Source organism: Aphis gossypii, chromosome 2, assembly GCF_020184175.1.
Source record: "Aphis gossypii isolate Hap1 chromosome 2, ASM2018417v2, whole genome shotgun sequence".
Classification (NCBI taxonomy): Eukaryota; Metazoa; Arthropoda; class Insecta; order Hemiptera; family Aphididae; genus Aphis; species Aphis gossypii.
Window position 1 is genome coordinate 45,589,974 of NC_065531.1, and position 20,876 is coordinate 45,610,849.

General features: G+C 25.5%; 1 protein-coding gene across 2 annotated transcripts in view; it reads left to right on the forward strand.

Annotated features, from left to right (window-relative positions):
* The window catches only part of LOC114132893 (lachesin-like), a 149,730-nt gene that overhangs the window by 33,555 nt on the left and 95,299 nt on the right, over nucleotides 1–20,876 (forward strand). The window contains exon 1 of one of the 2 annotated variants that reach the window (XM_050201063.1): nucleotides 10,819–10,919. The exons of the other annotated variant lie outside the window; for it this stretch is intronic. The gene's annotated coding sequence lies outside the window, so the exon portion shown is untranslated. Of the gene's footprint in view, nucleotides 1–10,818; nucleotides 10,920–20,876 lie in introns of those variants that run through there. 2 annotated transcript variants of the gene reach the window in all.

Below are 20,876 nucleotides of genomic sequence, written 5' to 3' on the forward strand. Positions count from 1 at the left end.
TCTGGGAAACAGTCCAAGCCAGAGCCACAGTCATAGACTAATGCATAAAAATGTAGGATTGGTGAAAGCTATATAAGCTTATTTACTCAAGCACCCTATACAGTACAACTGGTAATGTTTTTTTTTTTTTTTTTTTTATTTATTTATTTATTTGAGCATGTATCCCTGTAAGATATATGATCTGTTTTTTAGGGTGAAAAAAATACTGCATTTCAACGGAAGTTATACACTTATCTAGTGATTTGTAACTTATTATGTATGAACAGTTTTTGTTTTTGTTTGTTCATAGACAAACAAAATATTTTGATCTAAATACTACAATATTGCAGTTTACAATATTCAGTAGATACATGGTTTTTAAGATAATTAGTTTTGAAAATTTTACGGTGTATACAAAATAGGAATGTCTAATGCTATTTTGTGGTAAATCAGTAATATAAGATCACCCCACTTGCTACATATGCAGCAGGCAGCAACACTGTTCTTCTATTAGTTCCCAATTTTATATTTGAAGTTTATCTTCTCTATACCTTATTATTGGGTTTTAGTAATTTTTTTCAAGGTAAAAATATCGTATCATTCGTATAAATAATATTGCTTTTGCTAGTTACATATCGTGCGTGATCAGGCTATTTCATCATATTCTTTGCGTTCATCATCTCTTTTTATAATTTATCTTAACAATTGAACCATCTTTTATTGAAATATTTTTTTAATAACTCGTTATCATAAATATTAGGAATAAATAAACTATAAATCAATTACTGAACTTTTCATAATATTCATAATATTAGGTGTATTTTATTTTAGAAGGTATTGTTTTCTTTTTAAATAAAAAAAATAACCATATCGGTGGCAATGCCACTTAAAAATTTGGCATTAGTTTTAGTAGGTTACATTTTTATTTGTAGGTACTTAATATCAGACAAAACTTTGATGTGTTAAAATTAAAATAATTTATTAACTAATATTTGGAAATTTTTGCATTAGTGCCAAAATTGCGTTTGGTAGGCTTGTCGAGAAATCTAAATAACTATATGATAATTACGACCCTAGTATTATAACATAATTATTGTTCAGTACTATAGTTTTGGGAATATTTTATGATTAGACTGATGGACGATTTGATGAACTGTTTTCATTTTACACTATTATATAAAGTATAAATCATACTATCACATACGCCTTCCTTTTGTATTATTTAAACATATGATATGTACAAGCATGTTTGTGTGTATTTAGTACGCCTATACTGGCTATTATACTACTTCATTCTAACTGAACTGAACATATTTTTAATGATCAATTTTATAGCCAATTGTTAAAAGAAACATATGTGATGGGATTATTCCGATTATAAATTATATTTTACAGTACTATAAATCAATTGTAATATTTTTATATTATTATTTTGTATTTTAAATATATTTCATAACCTATTATTTAATTTTTTACAATAATTTAAATTGATGATGAATAAGTAGGTAATTTATAAAACTTCTGGGAAAATCCATTCAATGATGGAATTTTATGGATTGTATCTGGATTTTATTCCTCCAGAAGAACAGATAGATTGGATCCAACTTGGATGTGTGAAGAGTTTGATAGTTGTGAAGGTCAAATTTAAGACGTTTTTAGAAGATTTTAGGTAACTTTAAGATTATTAGAATTGAGAAGTATTTCTAAATCACTTAAAGTGTTATTTATAAATTTGACGGAGACTTTTTTATTGGAAAGTTTTGGTTTTAATTAAGTTTGATATTTTGAATTCCAAAATGTCTACAGTACATATTACTTATCAGGTTGAGATCAAACTTATAATAAAGAAGAGTAGAGAATATTTTTAAACAATGATATTAATATTATTTGTGTGTATAATATTGAATAATTTTTTAAACATACCAAGATTATTCTAAAAAAAAAAAAAAAATAAGAAATGTTTCGTATACAAGAACAACCACAAACTGCTAAATAACCATAATTTTATACAATATAAAAAAAGGTAGGACTATAAATTCACCAAAGTCAAAAGTTATTTAAATTCTTAATAAATGCTTGAATAAAAATTATAAAGGATGGACAAAAAGGATCTTGAGGTACGATAGTCACCTACTTAAGTGAAAATATTATATAAACACAAAAGCATAAATTAAGTAGATACTTTAGACATAATTACTACTGTTTTTAATATCACGACACATAAATAGTTACACTCTAAATAAAAATCGTAATAGCTGCTTGTACCCATTAAGTTATATCTATTTTTATAGAATTAATGATATTATTTTAAAATCATTTATATTAATTAATTAACATAGACTAACGAACTATTAGAATAAAAAAATAGCAAAATCTAATACAAGCTTGGACTTAAATTTTATTTATGAATGACAATAATATGAATCAAGTGGTTTTTATAAAGTTTTTGACAAAAAATGTTATAGTAAAATACTAATTATTGTACTCGAGTTTTATCAATTGGTATGTATTATTTTAATTTAATTAGTATGACTATAATACATATAGATACTTAATAACAAAAATACAAATAAAATTGATAAAATCGTTGTAGATTACACTATATTATATGTATTATAATACTTAATAATTAATGATTAATAATCATTTAATATATTGACAAATTATGAAGATGGGCATATTGATTTAGGGCTTTCATGCACTATAAAATAGTTACTGTATGGTACCTACCGTCAATCAAATTATGATCAAATATAATTATCTGACGGCTTTTAGAGATTGGTGGAAATTAGTTTGATTTTGAATTGTTTGTCATGTGAATTTCAATGTATTTATGTATGTGTTGCACATATAATATAATTGCCATTAAATTAACTCTGGCATTATATAATGAGAGAAATATGATGACGAATGATCACTGAAGATGGAAAAATTATTTTAGTTACTGAAGTTTTTTTTTAATTTAACAAATATTATTATTAACCAACAACATCACATATTATAATATTATATATACCATTATACCATTAATATTAACTAAAAGTAATTAACTTGAAATTTTTAAGTAATTTATAGATAATATGTTTAAATATATACCTGCAGTGTGGTATCAAATATATTATGGTGTGTATACATTTTAAGCAAAACCTATTTGTAAATAAAGTTCTTTTTTGTGATTTTTGAATATAATGGTCCAAGATTTAGACCATTGCAAGATATTTGAGAAGTTCATATAGTATAATATAAATTATAAAACTATTTAAATCTTAATGATCTTTTATAAAATCCTTAATAAAATATTTGAGATTTCGATATTTTCAATGATAAATCATATACGTAATGTACTATTTATAATATAATGTTATTATATTGCATTTTATAGTATTATTTACACATATGTTTATAAAACGTATAACTATCAAGAAAAAATACTTTGAATATAAAACGCTTAAAAATAAATTTGACATAAACATAACAACAATATCCACACTTGTTTCCTATCACTATAATGCATTTCATAAAAACTCCTTAAACCACGTAAATCCTCTAATATCTTCTTGTACATTACTTGACAACCCTTTCCGTCAGTTCCAACGTAAATGGAAACGTGATCTATTAAATAATCAATAACAACTTACTTCTCCTAAGTCGTTAAATTGAAAGTAGTGTTGATGAATGCTCCCTTCTCTCATATTTTTCAAGTCTTGTACAAACGTAAAATTATTTATTTATTGTATTAATTATGTATACAGATTGTAAAATGTATTTTATAAATAATAATAAAAATAAAGTAAATTTCTTTCATTTTAGTTGATGAGCAAATTTTAGTTATTTATTCATATAGCTGAAAAGTAAAAAATGGTTTAAAATATTAAAATTTAAGTTATTATACAAACATACCTAATAATTATTTGACGGAACCACGTAATTTATTTAACATTTAATTAGGTACATTTTAATGGTTTTATTTTAGAAACAAATTTATGAATAATACAAAGGAATTACAGACATTTAGCAATTATAATTTTATCAATATTATTACTATTATATAAAGAATAACTAATATTTTATTAAGGTATAGAACTTATATAATTGTCTTGTTTTCTTCGACTGTTTTAATGTGTAAATTATATATAGAGTACAAAATACAACGTATAATAAACACATTACACATATAGTTGCCCGAACAAGAATCAACATTAATAAACAATTATTAAAATATTTCTCATAATATTGGTATTATAACGAGAGATTATTTTAATAGTTAACACTCGTTAATTTTAAAAGTATTAATATTTTTAAACGTAAAATGTGAAAATATTTATTTATAAAAATGTTGTTATGAAGACAGTTAGTTGAAATTGTGTAAATATAAATTTTTTTTTGTAACAATAATACTTTTAGATATAATGATTGTTTACTGTTAAAATGATTGACCCTGTTTATTTTATTATATAAACTACATACTATATAAAAATAATCTATACATCTATAATAAATTGAAAATGTATTTTTAAAATGAAAATCAATTAGAAGAATGCGGAAGGTACAATAATTATACCCATTAAGAGTTCAATAAAAATAATGCCAAAAAACATCGCATAAGAAAGTGATTTGTTTAAATTTGTAAAATCAAAAGATTGACGTATTGTAAAGAATTTATTTTATTTTAATTAAATTTTGCTAAAAAATAAATAAAATTTATGTTGGAAATAAAATATTCTTAAGTGTGACTAATAAAATATAATTTATTGGAATAAGTGATAAAAAATAAATTTATTTTATTTTAATGGGATTTCGACGTACTGTAACCGTTTTATTTTTTTTACACGTTATAACTATGCCAGCTGACACATTTTATAGCAAACTCGGATTGTCGAAGAGACAAATATAAACTTTTTATTCGAACTATGAGATATTTTTTTGGTTCTAGAACCGACAGTTAAAATCTGTCATTTTCAGTTCTAAATATCAATTATAGGTAATAACAATGTAACAAATTAATAAGTTTTGGTCATATAAAAATATTGACTTTTACATATTATATTTTAATAAATAGTTTAGATAGTTAATATTATAGGTATGCTTATTTAAATATAAAAATGAGAAGTTTAATGAATCCTTATTTATTGTATTTTAAATAAGTGCAGAATTTATTAAAATAGTAGAACGACCGTTATAAATATATATTGGTTTTAAAAGAATTTTGTGCTTATCAATTATGTATATTTTATTTTTTTTTTTTACGAAGAAAGTGAATATTTACAATGTGTATACTATGCATTAGATATAATAAAAAAGTATACGCTACCTACACAGCTAGGGTGGTTTGATTGACAGTTTTGTTACTTCAAAAGTTATTCAAAAATATTTTTAAGATTTATTTATTTATATAGAAAAGGACAATGTGCATTTTACCATTTACTTTACATCCAAAAATAATACAAACAAAAAGTATTTCTAATCATTTAAAAGATGGTAATAGATAAGTATTTTAAATTAAAACACTTTTAACTTATATCAAAATAAGTTTAAAAACTCTAAATATTTACCTTGAAATAAGTAGTATTTTTATATGAATTTATCCCAATAGTTGAAAATAATTTTTTTTTTTTAAGATAGATAATATATAGATAGTGTATTAAAATTAAATTTAAAATTATGTAGAATGTACTGAATAAGTACAAATAAGGCACACGTCTTGTATTTTAAATTATTTAACTGCAAACATTGAGTGTATTACAGTGACACAGTGTATTTACTAACAATGACTTTACTTATTTCAAGTATTTTTCTCTATTTATATTTTATAGTGACAAAATAAGGTAGCTACCAAGTATCCTACATTATGTTTAAAAAATATTTTTTATAATATGTCATAGTTTAAGTACAATGTAAGAAAATATTTCTGGGTAAAAGAATGATTTTAGCATTTTTCAATCTGAAGGAACGATTACTTCTTAAAAATTTACATATTTTCCCCTACAGGAAAAAAAAATATAATCTTTTGCTGCATCAAAACAGACCATGTTATCATGTTACTAATACTGATACTACCACTAATAATAATTTATTTCCCTTAAAAAACTCTTTTTTTAGTATACTTACTTTTCAATATTTTAACTTTTAAGTATTTTGTATAGCTCATTTGAAAAATATTTCTTGGAAATGTTTTCTCAGATTTAATAATAACAATATTAACTAGGTAATCGGTTTTTGTTGCTGTAATACATATTTTTACTTAATTTTATTGTAACAAAATAAAAAAATAAATTATTAGATCTCGTTGTGGATGTTAAATATTTTGTTTTTACTTTTATTGTAGATATTATCTTTTTTAAATTTATATTTAAAATTTTTTTTAATTATCGTTGTATAGTCAACGATTGTGTAACAATATAACATAGACTCAAATAAAGTCATAACATTACCGTCTTATTACTTATTAGGTTAACTATTTATTTAAATTAAATAAGAATGTGATAGGAATGCTTGTGTAGTATAAGTAAAAAATAAGATAATAACCTTAAAAAGTAAAGTATTATTATTGTTTATATATACATTGTACATGTTGTACTAAACAGTAATAAAGAGTTATTAGACAAATGACCATTGGTTAAATATAAGGAAATCAAAACAAATCTTAAACAGATGAGAACAGCGTATGTGTACGAAATGTTTTTATAAATAAGAAGAATCATTAAACGGTCTCAAAACACACTGTTCGACAAAATTCGACGCAACATACAAACACCTTCTGGGTCCATTAATCACTCATAAATAGTTTTGACCGGTTGTCTTGTATCTCTTCTATGTATTTACTATGTCAAAAGAAATAAACCGACCGTCGCTAAAACTTGACAGTTCGGAAGAGTTGTCGGGATGCAGAAACTTTGGTCATGACTACTCCGTATATATTTACAAATAAATCACGGACCACTGCCGTGTATAATAATAATAATAATAATAATAATAATAATAATAATAATATCTCAACTATCGCTGCTGAAGCAGTTCAAAACTGAGTAGAAATGTGTCACACGAAACAAAACGGATGACATTTCCAGATCTGAGTTTAATTAGTGCAGCGTAATACACACTCTCGGGCTAAAAGTTGATAGTCACTGAAGAGAGATAGAATTCGAAAACCTATGAACAAATCAACAAACCAGGTGTGCGTGTGTGGAAACTAAAAAAAAAAAACTTCTATCCTCAGAATTATTGTGAAGTGAATTGTACCAATATTAACTACAGTAGTATAACAGTGGAAAATTCAGGTTTGTGAACAAACAAATTAATTATCTCATCTCATCGTAATGTTATGTCTTGTCATGTATTAATTCTCCGTTTAATTCATTTAAAGGTTATACTATGTAAATAAGATTTTTTTTTTTTTACTTTTAGTAGTGATAAACTAATGAATTTATTGATTTTAAAATGATGTTTTTTATTCTCTACGTGTTATCAGCTTTTGGGGCAGTAAAATTATTCAATTTTAATTATTATTATTATATGCAATCATATTGCATTCAAATCGAATACCTACAGTAAAATTACAGTATCCTGTCCGAGAACCGAAGGGACGATAAACAAACATCCACCACCGAAATGCGCTGACCTACTTTTTAATTTATTAACACTAAAAAAAATATGCTAATATGTCTAATACATTTCTCCGGCCTGAATTTTTTATCCAAGATCGTCATTGCAATGCATCGCATTTAAAGAGTGATTCTGAATGGAGCTTTACTACAAAACTAAAATTAATGATATTTCTTCAAAATATTATTAAGACGATTGTCTGACATTTGATTATTATATACTGAAAAAAACGAACAATGATTTTTAAAATATAATTTACTTGAATTGTCTATTAAAGTAGCTACCTACTGTATAAAACTCCCATAGCACTCATTTTGCAGAAAATTATTATTATATAACTATGTACTCAATTTAGCACTAAAAAACGATGCAAATAGCACTTCGTATAAATAAAATGGGAATGTTTTAATGACGTACGGCGCATTTTTAAGCTACTGGGGCTTAAAAGTGTATACATATATATGCTGTTGAGTGGCCTACAAAACAATTATAATTTTCAATCGGAAACGTGCAATAGTAGATTCAGCCAGCTGCATTTTTTCTCGCGTACGTCGATGTTGTATAATATAACAGGTATTACTGTTTTATTAGCGTGCTGCATAACACCGAAATTTCCACCGATTAGCATTTGTCACCTAAAATTTGTTTATTTTGACATATTGTACTGCTATTATTATATCATGGCATCGATAATTTTTTATATGATATTTAGAGTAGTGGTTTTATACGGTTCATAACTAGCACAATATTATTGTTATAATAAATAACTATAAGGGTATGTGTATACTATATACCCTATATATATATAGACATACACATAATAAAAAGTTGTTTAAATAAAGTAGGTTTTATCAAAATTTCACTTTTGAGACATTATGATATTCCCATAGAAACACTATACATTTATCGTATTATAAAGTGTCCATAATTACAAATCAGGTTAAGAATTATTAAAATAAAATATTGCTTTGTACTAATGAGATTGAAAGTAGGTAACATCATTAATATTTATAATTGATTACAACAAATAATAATTGTTGATCCTGCTTATTACACTATATATAATATATAATACATTAATTTTTTTTTTTGTTATTATAAAATTTGATTTAATTTTTACATTAAATTTTTTTTTTTTTTGAGCGAAATAATGTACCTTATTTTCAATTTGAATAATAAAAATATTAATTCTTACGTATAAAAACATTTAACTGCATACTAAATATATAGACAAATCGCTTACAAAAAATAATCGCTTATGAATTCGTTATAAAATCGATTAAATTGTAGGTACATATATAATATATATATTATATCAGTTATACTTTTAGTTCGTCTGGTTAAATCTTCAATGATCCCAAAGCTAGTATGGCTGTATAAAAAATAAATCAGAAAAATTTTTTTCTCCGTAACACGATGCGGAACCGATCGATATAATTTCTCTTTTTTTGCCATCTTCTATACGTGCTCAAAAACACACGTTTGCACGGCGTACAGTTTTCAATAAACCCGGCGGCGAAACTGTCAGAAAACAACTGCAAACATCGGTTAAATCTCTCGATAAAAAGTGTGCAGTTACAAGACAGACGAATATAATGGTACAGGGAACGGGCGGAAATGCGGGCGGGGCGTCTAGGCATTGAGCTATAGCGTGTGCATGTCCGTCAGCAAGGCGACGCCGCCGCAAACTCTCCATAAGACCTTTATCGTCGATCTCGCGGGTAGCGTTGGTTGTGGCGGTGGGGGGGGGGGTTGATGGTTGTAGTGGTGGTGGATTTGACTCTTATTGCCATCGTCCGACGTGCAATTGATGTATGAGTACCACCGGTACCTAATGAATGGCCGGCACCGCACTTATTGTCGGTAGGAAAAAGTGTGTGTATGCGTTACACATATGTATACATACACACACACACATATATATGTATACCTATAATATAATGTATCGCGTTGTTCTATAAAATAAGTAGATATCCTTGTCGGGACTATGATTAATTCGTCCGAGGTTTATACGCAGGAAGTCCCCGCCAGGGTTTTTTGACGGTCAAAGTTGAGCGATCGTGCAAAAACGGAATTGCGCGAGCCGGTGATAAAGGGCCGAGTCGCTATTAAATTAAAGGAGCTATATATTTTTTTTCTCGCCCTCATAATATGACGTTTGACCTTGCGAAATGCAATGACCCGACGACGACGTGTGACCGCCCGCGCGTGATGTGTGTGTACACGCTGCACTATATTATTATTTTACAATACCGACACCATCTATAACTTTCCCGTACATCGTACACTTATGTCGTCGATGTTTTTGGACTTCCGACACGACCGTGGCGGAGGGCACTATTCTTTAAAATAACGAGAAAACCGCGACGATGACTACCACCGTTGATATCGTAATACTTGTCACATTTCTTTTGTTAATTATCGCGTGATAAAACTACGATTTCCACGCCTATGTTTCCACAGATTTTAATGACCAAAAAACATTATTACATGAATTATTTGTTTTTTTTTCTTTGTTTAAGTCATGTTTGTAACGATGCAAAACAGCATCCATACGCTGTCAAACCTCTTAATAACGCCAGTACCTACTCGGGAGATGATATATTCGGGCATGACGTCGGGTACCCGAGTACCTATCCATATTAATGTGAAATCAATTACAATACCTAATATTTTTGTTAAGTTATCGCGTTATAATAAATCATATGATATTCTAATTATCTTTATTCTGATATCAAATAGATTATACATTATGTCTTAGTGCAAATGTGCTGACAATTTGTGTACTTATAGTAAATTACTGTAAAATCGAAATGCATATATACCGATAAATCATTTTTAATTTATGGACAAATTGAAACTTAGATATTTATTGACTAATATATTATATTATACTCGTTTAAAATATGAACAATAGGTTATATTATATTAACGTTTTGTAAGTATTTCACGCATTTTACATACTAGGGAAATTGTATTATAAGATTTATTATACAGTCATTACAAGTAGGTATCATAGTTCAAGTTACTGTAAATAAAGTTTGCAATTTTTTATATTGCAAATTATAATATGTTAAACTAATTTATATTGGCTTGTGTACAAATATATTATGTAGTGTAACAATTATAAATATAATTATGTTACATGACACTTATATATATATGAACGTTACTGCTGACTAATACACATACACACATACATATATATAATTGTAAGGCCTATGGCCAAGACAATGAATGTATACGTAGCCAGTCGATTGTACACCTTCTAGACATTAAGTAGTTCAGAACTCCGTTCGACCACGTAAAAGTCATTTTTAGTATAGAAGATAATTACTGTGAGTAACATTATTTATAAGTCTTTAATATATAATAAATATTAATAATAACTGAAGCTGAATCCTCGTTTATTTACATTACTTTCAAGATTCCGATATCTACCCCAGGCTACGGTAATTATATCTATAGGGTCCTACGACTCTCCCTAGATATCTTATATTTAACTGGTCCTTCCCCGACCACGTTACAGTAGTATCTTGTATATTTTATGCGTATTAAGATATTATTATGTTTACTTTAAAAGTACCATATTATTTACATAAACTGATATATAATTTAATAAAAGGTATGCTTTTATAATTTTTTATATTATGATATTATTCAAGAATGTGTTATAGATTAAAAAATAAATCGAGACAATAACATTTCAGATTCAATTCGTATTTTCAATTGTTTAATAAAATAATCATCAAAACAATTAAATAATCAATATAAATAAATTACATTTTTGAACCAGGAAAAGTAAGTACAACGAGACAATTATTAATCAAATTTATGATAAATCAAAATTTACGATTTATCAATTATGTTAATTATACATGTAGGCAGTCCAAAATTATTACGTAGTATACTATATGTTTCAGTTTATAAACAAACCTATTATAAGACATTATGACACATAAATATGTATCCATTACTACGAGTAATAACACACAAGGTAACCTTTGTAATTTTTCTTGAATTTCTTTAAGATATAATAAACTGAAAAAAAACTCTAGGTATCTAGTTTCAATATAATTGAGAAAAAATTCTTTGCTTTCAATACTTTTTAACACTGTTTGTTAGATACGAATTACTTTTATAGACAATAAATTTAATGCGATATAAAATTGTGGACTTGTATTAATTTACATTTAAATGAAAATGTGTTCACAAAAAAAAAATAAAATTAATAAATAAATAATAATGGGCTTTATAAAAAAAAATGCAATTATAAAATGAAAAATTGATTTATTAATGAATATTTACAAAAAAAAAAAACAATATATTTCAATTAACAGTTAATCACTATCAAACAATGTTTTAAATTACATTTTAGAATTCCGTTTAATTTTTGTTTTAAATATTTTTATTGTTATAATAGATGTATATTATTGGTATTTATTACCAGTGAAATACGTTACATTTCACATCTCATTAACCAAAATTAACTGTTCCGTATAATTTGAAAGACTAACATATTTAATAGAACATGTTTTTGTTTTTCTAAAAAGATAAAACTTGAATAGTTGTAATCTCATTGATGTAGACTTGAGTACAATATTGTTAAGTGCGTGCTAAAATGTTCAATAGTATATTGTTTCATACCATTACAGTATTCATATTTTGTTATTATAATATATACAATATACATATTATACACTATATTCTAGAAGCGTGTGTCATCTTACATTCATTTTGTATTACAATGGAGTCCCCCCTATGGGCATAACTATTTCTGATTACTTAAATAAAAATGTATTATAGTAATCCTCCAGCCTGTTTCAAATTTGTGTGCTGAAGAAGTCTCGTTTTGAGTACTGCTACCAAGTTATCGGTTAGGTAAAATATATTATAATAACATTTTATTTAAATATACTTTAAATAACCAAGTTTCTTGTCTAATAATAATATTAACATCAAAATCTTCTCATATTTGTTCGTTTGATATTAATCTGTCACTGATACACCATATTTGAGATGTATACGTTTATAACGTTTTAATTATTACTATTTACGTAACACGTAACATAACTTTTTAAATATGTGTTTCAATTTAATATTTGAAACTTTAACAATAGGTAGCTTAATAATAATTATGGTAAAAATCGCCGTATGCTGAATATATTTTATAAAATACGTAAGATACGCCGTATATTATACCGTACTCCGTTTATAAATTATTTTAAAGATGAATCAGTCAATACAGTAGGAAATATATTATTATATTACGTTTAATTTAGAAACTATTATTTTTAGATCGTATTCTATACTTTTTGACATTTAAATATGAATTATATAAAATGTTTACCAACTTTCGTTAGTCGTAAAAATAAAACTAATTTTTGATGTTTAAATAGTAACTTACAAATTGAGTTATTCATTTTCATTCATAATTTTCTTGAGATATTAATTCATAATTCACAATTTTTAATATATTTTATGAATGAGTTCTTTCGGAAGGACTAACCCTGGAACTCGCAAAATATTAATTACTTATATTTTGTAAGATTGTGGAAGAATATAATAAATGTTATTTTTATCAATTTTAATCAAATTATTATTTTATCCTCCAATCGAAAATTTTTAGTAATCATTATCTATTCATAATAAGTTTTGCTACCATTATTCAATAACGTAATATTTTAAAATTATTAAAAAGGTATTGTATTTTTGCAATTTTTTTTAGTATTTAAAAAAAAAAAAACATTAAAAATATTGATTTTTATAAAGAAAAAACTTGATACCAATAAAAAATTGAAACTGTTATACAACTACCATCATAATTATTATTAAATATATAAAATAGTATAAGTAATAATACGTAGGTACATCGATATTTTTTAATATGAGTTAAAAAAAATATGAAAATATTATAATAATATGATTAACTATTATGAATATTCCATGTATATTGACCGATTCATGTTGAATGGGCTTAATATTAATCATCAATACAGCATCAATAGTATTGCATTTACAATATATTATGTAGTACACTCGTGTAAACGATTGCCAACACTATAATCGAAGTGAATATTACACGCCGTATAGGTACATAAGCCTATAGACGCCTATAGTTGTATAATATGGACACTAACGGATCGACTCAGATTCACATCGCATTATCGCCCCTTTGACTGGCTCCTAATGCGCAAACGACAAGAATAATAACGATATCAAGATGACGGACACCGATTTACGAGTACATACATATCATGGTGTGTTTGAGTATGGGAACGTTACTATAATGTTGTTTGGAGCAAATGATTAATTTTGTGATCGAATTTTTGAAACTATATTGTATTAAATATGTGACTACACATGGATATTTATGAATTATTTTCACGAGTTCAGTAATAAACGCCGTAAAGTAGTCGATTGAGAATTTTGCTGAATCCAAGAAATATAATAATTTGTTGGTGAAAAATTTGTTTTCTAAGAATAATTAATAACTCGCCGTACTATAATTCAATAATAATTGTATTACGTTTGGAAATGGATATTATTTTTCGAGCGCAGTAGTTTATCATTACCTACTTCAAAATGTAATACCACTGTATTGCTATTAAATCTCTAATACGTATAACTACTTGTTCAATGATGACTAATTTAATTATAGTTTTAGTATTTCAAATACAGATGAGGAATATAATATCGATTTTATCATGGTTTTCTCGAACATGGTGAAAATCTGCTAAAGAGTGTATAAGAAATTTTGTGGTTAACGTTTTAAACTTTTAACCAAGCTTTAAACTGAGTTTTGCTCAAAATAATTTTTAGAATGCGATGATTTATCATTGCTTTTGAATTTAATAATATCACACAACATAAATGTAACATAACCTGCGTGATTAGGTAGGTACTCAGTGCCTCGTTTACACACTCAACCACAGCTCTTTTTCACTTAAATTTGAAAGTTATGAAATATCTTAAATCTAAAACAATTGTTATTCATTTATTATTATTATTTTATTATATACTAATAATAATAATAAAATTGTTAAATATTGTAATCATAAATATATAATTTATTTACGTCTATAATATTAAGTTATATCAGAGTGAAAAAAAATGTTACTTGTTTTTCGATTATAGAATATATTATTACATACAAGAATAATATATTATTATAAATATATAATATAATATCTATAATATACTTTTTACTTTATGGTGTATTTTGGTATAAATAGATCAATCTATAGGGATTAAAATTTTGTAGCATTAAAGATTTTTTTTGAATGTATATGTATATTTTATTTATTTATGAGTAAGTGAATTCAGGAAAGCTGTTACAGAAAATACGAGTACAGTGGCATACAAATCCTAAAAATAAATCTCATTTTCTTATAATGAAAAATCAATTCAGTATTATAATTTTAAAAAACTTAGGTACATCTATTGTATAGAATCAGTTATTTTGCTAAATAAATCATATTAAAATTGTTAAATATTTTATATAGCTAGGTGCGCGCTCGTTATATTGTAAGGGCGTGTTGGAGCGACGGTGTATTTATTTATTAGTGTGTTTCGTATATTTGCTATTTGTTGATAGTAATAAAATAAATATATTATTTTTGTGATGAAATAAATGTACAAATAATATTATGTAACAAAAATTAGTACATAATATCGCATGTTTACAAAACTTATATTCTAAACATACACAACTCGTGTACTTATTTGTAAATGAATCAATAACACTAAATTTTTATGCATTAGGTTTATTTTGTCAAATAAATCACAGGCTATATGCGAAAGTAAGACTCTTAAGCACAACGATGTAATTCCAACTATGATTCCTTACTTTTAATTAATCATAATGTTAGGTAACAGTGCTTTCAAGTTGAAAACATATTTATTAAAAATCGTTAATAAATGTTATACCATTATAAGGTGATAGAAATATACCTTTACATATTTTTTAACGAACATTTTTTCAAATTTAACAGTTGAAATTAAAATGGAAAAATAGAAATGATGCTTTATTATTTGTTTCATTACTTAGACAACACGTTACAAGACCGCGGTCATTAGAATTTCGCGATTTCAACGGGATAACCGTATAGAAACCGCGCATACATATTCACCCTCCCACCAGTCCTTCAAGGTTACTCGATTGCTATGTATATTATTATTATAACCCTAAGTCGCACCCCGTCTGGACAGATACTTACCCTCCCGATTATGCAGTACATACAATTTCGCCAACGGCGGTATCACGAGGGCCAAACCCTGATGATGCGTCCTCTGGCGACTAATTGAATGTTATCGCAGTATCATTACCATTAATATATTACAGCTATTATTGTTGTCGTGGCCGTGTACCTACTACTCTAGATATTATACCGACGGACAGGCCGACGTCACGACGCACTTAATGACATGGTACATCGGTATAATTACCAATATAATTTACCTATACATATTATTATGATATTATAACAATGTGTATCTGTATACATCACTATAACATCTATACGCGTGTATATTATAATACAATAATACGATGTATGATTATTGGGTATATATATATATATACCGTTTTAATCTGTTGCTCGTTTATTGATGAGGTTGTCCGCGATTTGGACACATAATATTGTATTAGGTATTTACGATCGTTATACTATATAATAATAATAATAATAATACAATTTTATGTATTGATTAGTCCTTAATTATTACAAGAGTCGTGTTGTTGTCATATTGTTAGTGTATTTAAATAATATATGTAATAATAAACTGTATTAAGGATTGGAGTTTTACGATGTACTGATGCAAATACATCGATATGCTTCAATAAATGCACTTCGTTCTAACTGAAATCGATAAAAAAAAAAAATAAATAAATAAATAATGATCGGCACGCAGATGTTATAATAATATGTAGGTAGCCAAGTATAATAGGCAGGTATTCACCAGATCATCGATTTTCTCTTTCGCCATAGCACCTTCCATTCGACGAGTATTTTTTCTTATCGTGTTTGGAGTAGAAATACATATTTAATAATAAACCGTTGGAGGTGAAAACACACTTGACATTTCGCTAAACACAAAATCGCGATAATGGTAGACTTATATACTTACTATGCGAAACAACAGTGAGACACGATTATGAATGAATGCGTACAGTCGAAAGACTTGGAGTGACATTTTTTTTTTCGGATCTTTTTTGACATTTACAGTCCCGAGAGCCTTTTGACGATTTACAATTTACCCACGCTCAGTGCAAAATAATGTTTCCAGTAAATGTATTCAAATAAATTATATACAAATGTATTGATCGTAGTATTCGAAATAATTATGTAAGAATTATTAACTTGATAATTTTTTACTTACAGTTGTAAACCGAATTGTCTCTTCGTAGATTTAATGAGTGTTATAGAAATTAAAAAATTACGATTTTGTGATTTTTTCATTAGTTAGCTTATGTATTTAATGCTACCCTGCCTATTAATATGTTCATAATATTATATTACGACGCAGTCATATAAGTTATTATCTTTAATACCAACAAATATTAGGGTATTAACGATAATTTGAAGTATAGGCTTAATGTATTTATTTTTGCTATTTTCTCTCCTCCACTCAATTAAAGCTTCACATTCTGGATATTTTTGTTATTTTTAAAAATAATTTCCTTAGTTTACTTTAATTATATGTATGTACTTGTGTTATTTTTTCATTAGACAAATAAACTTGTACTTTCGTCTTATTCATATTCATCGAACTCTAAGTATATTATATAACCAGTAATTATTATTATTCAAAACGTTCATAATAGATGACGGATCGTTTAAACATATTTTGTTATTATAAGTATTTAAATAATTTTAAATCTAAAAAAAATGTAGGTATTTTAATTTATAATATATCAATATGGAGAGGTCAAATTAGATTTTTATTTTTATAAATGTAAAATTACTCAATAATAAAAATTATTTTTTAATTACTATACTGTAATTTTAAAATTAATTTTAATATATTTACATAACTGGTGTTTATGAAAATACTCAAAAATTATGATATTATGTGATATTAAGTTATTTTATTATTATTATTTTTTTTTTTTGTTTAATTTATAATTTATAAATTAAACATGTATAAAATGCATTTATAAATAAATTTAAACACATTACTTTTAAACATAGGTCGAAAATTAATAACTTTGTGATATCATCCACTTTTTCTAGTTGTGATATTACATGAAAAAAAAACATAGTTTTAAAATCAATAAAATTATTGAATTTAAAAGCACAAATTTTAAATTGATCAGAATACATTTAAATTTTATATAGTTACTTCTATTACAGACAATACAATTTTACATTAAACAATAAAAAATATACGTAGTGATCAAGTTTAAACATTTAGTTTATTCGTCCATCATCTCCCCTACTTAGTTAATAGATCATTGGGGTTATTATTCATGAATTCGTCAAATAAATTATATATCTGTTCTGTGTATTCGTCCTATTAAATATCTTATCGGTATGGATACCGTTCGAGTTGTCAAGTCCGCATGATACAGCCAACGAACGGAAAACCTGAGGAAAATGACGACGCTAGATCAAAATAATATGTGATGTCACATTTAACTGCAAAAAAAGAACTACTAAGTATTAAATAGATGAGGCGTGCCCATCGAGATGCCCGGATTACAAATATTATAGATCCACTATAATAAGGAAGTAATGAACGACGATACGATCAAACTGTTTTATTATATATTGGTATGCCTTATCCAATACCTATGTTTATTTAATTTTATAGGTTTCTTCTCTTATAACTCTGTGTACAGTTTATTGGAATACAAAATGTGTGTTACAATTTGTAAACTTGACACTTGGAGTTTACAAGATACACCAAGTATACCGTAGAAGTCATGTAGGTTAATTATGTTAGTTAACACGCAAGACATATTATATTCAAGTATTGTATTCTGTGCAAATCTATTGTTTCTTTTTAAATTTTTTAATATCTTCTTCAATATTCAAAATATATTCTCATATCTACGATATTGTATTCCCTATATAATTATTTTATTTAACCATATATGCTATATAATATGGAATTCTTAAAACTATAACTAAATTGTTATATTTAATTTCAATCCCTCCCCCCCCCCCACACACACACAAAAGATGTTTTTTCTTATAATGCTTAACGAAGTTGTAATTAGTGGTTTTGATTTTAACATTCTATTTTTTTTTTATATATAGAATGTTGGTAACTATACTTAACAAAATGTATCCAGATAAATTAGTAAATGATCTAGTTCATCAAATTATTATTATCTTTTTTATCATATCTATAGATTATATGAATGATTTTCATCAAAAATTCTCAACACTGTAAATATGTACAGTTATATGAAATAAATTATTGTACGTCAATTAGTTTGTATAATTTATTTTAATAAAATTTTAAATAAGACTATATGATCTACTAGTTAATGAAAATTACAAAATTACAACGAACTCTAAATTGATCAATGATTATCGTAAAAAAAAAATATATATGCTTAATATTATTTATTTAAATGATTTTTTTGATTTTTAATTATATACTTAAAATTTGTTTAAGATAAAATTAAAATACATAAAAATTTAAATGTATAGGTACTATCTTATGAACCCATATTTTAATTAAAATATAAATGATTTGGCTTAAATACATAAAATCCACAAAATTCAGACTGATTTTTTTTTTTATGATTTGATAAACAAACAGCTTCACAATATTTATATATATCTATACTATATTATTATTTACAAATTTATATCTGAAAGACAAATATTGTTTTTAAAAGTAAGTTTTCAAGCTATATTACTAACATCTCAATTGAATCCCAAAATATATCTTACTCTAAATTTATTTATTTTTAATATCATCTTAGATGTTTGATATATCTATTAATATAGACATGAGGAAAATTGAGTGTAATATTTTAATTATACTGTTGAATAAACGTATAAAATGGAGGTTTTACAAAATCTGAATAATATAGTTGATTAAGTAAATAATTTACCTATTGTTTTGTTTATTATTTAAGAATTTGTATCAATATTAAGTATAACGACTTTTGTATTACAATTTTGTATAACTACTTATAAGTACATAGATTTTAGTTTGTTTGTCGAAGGAAAGTATCATGCTTTTATACGAAAAATAAATCAAAAATTCTAAATAATACTATATATATGTTTTTCTTTCAAAACACCACTTTATGTAATACTAAAATAGAAACACTACAAAAATAATTTTTTTTAACTATGTTGTTAATAATGCTTGATAATGAATTAAATAAATTTAAAGAAGTTTATCAGATTTCATTAGTTTAGGTATATAACATCTAAATAAATTGTTAAATTTTATAATGAACGAGTATAAAAAAAATTGATACGATTGGGAAATTGTTTTTTTCACCAGTATAATATGTGATAAATATAGCTGGGAAAATGTATCATTTTTGAAAAGTGTAATCAAATTTCATAAGATATAATTTTATAAATTTTATACAGAAAAAAGGAATCGATCGTAATATTGATATGGATATAGGTAGGTATCTATATAACAAAAAAAAAAGTCTGATAGAATACAAAACATATGGAAAACTTATCTTGCTTCATACATAGTCTTATATCAAGACTGTATTTTGTCGAAATATTAAAAATTTGAGCAATGATAAATTATCGGATTTGAAAAATGACTATATGCAGCATTAGGCATGAACCAGTCACATAACATTTCCTCGAAGTTTTTCTATAGTTGTCGTTAGTTTTACTTAGCGTTATCGTCTACATAAATTATTATTAGATTAAAACCTTTAAAAGTATGTTATTTTCGTATTGCTATTGTCAAGAAGTAAATTTTTAATGCATTCTAAACGATGAAACATTAAACATTGCATTCTAATATTTAAGGTATGGTCAGGGACCACATCGTAAGTGTATTCTAAAACTGAAAGATATCAGAAATCTACGTAAAATTGGTACCTATAAGAATAATACTTTTTTTATATACAAAAATATAAAAAGGTCACCCACAGTTTTGAGTATTTACGTCAAATTGTTTATCAAAAATTAGTAGTATTACCTAAATTTATAATCGAATGTATTGTCAGTCGTATAATAGCTATTCATGTTCTTGGTAAACATAAAAACTGAGTTATATTTACTAAGAAAACTAATCATAAGTTGGTTAAATTCTATAGTTTATTAGATACGAAGTATAAGTTGACAACACAATAA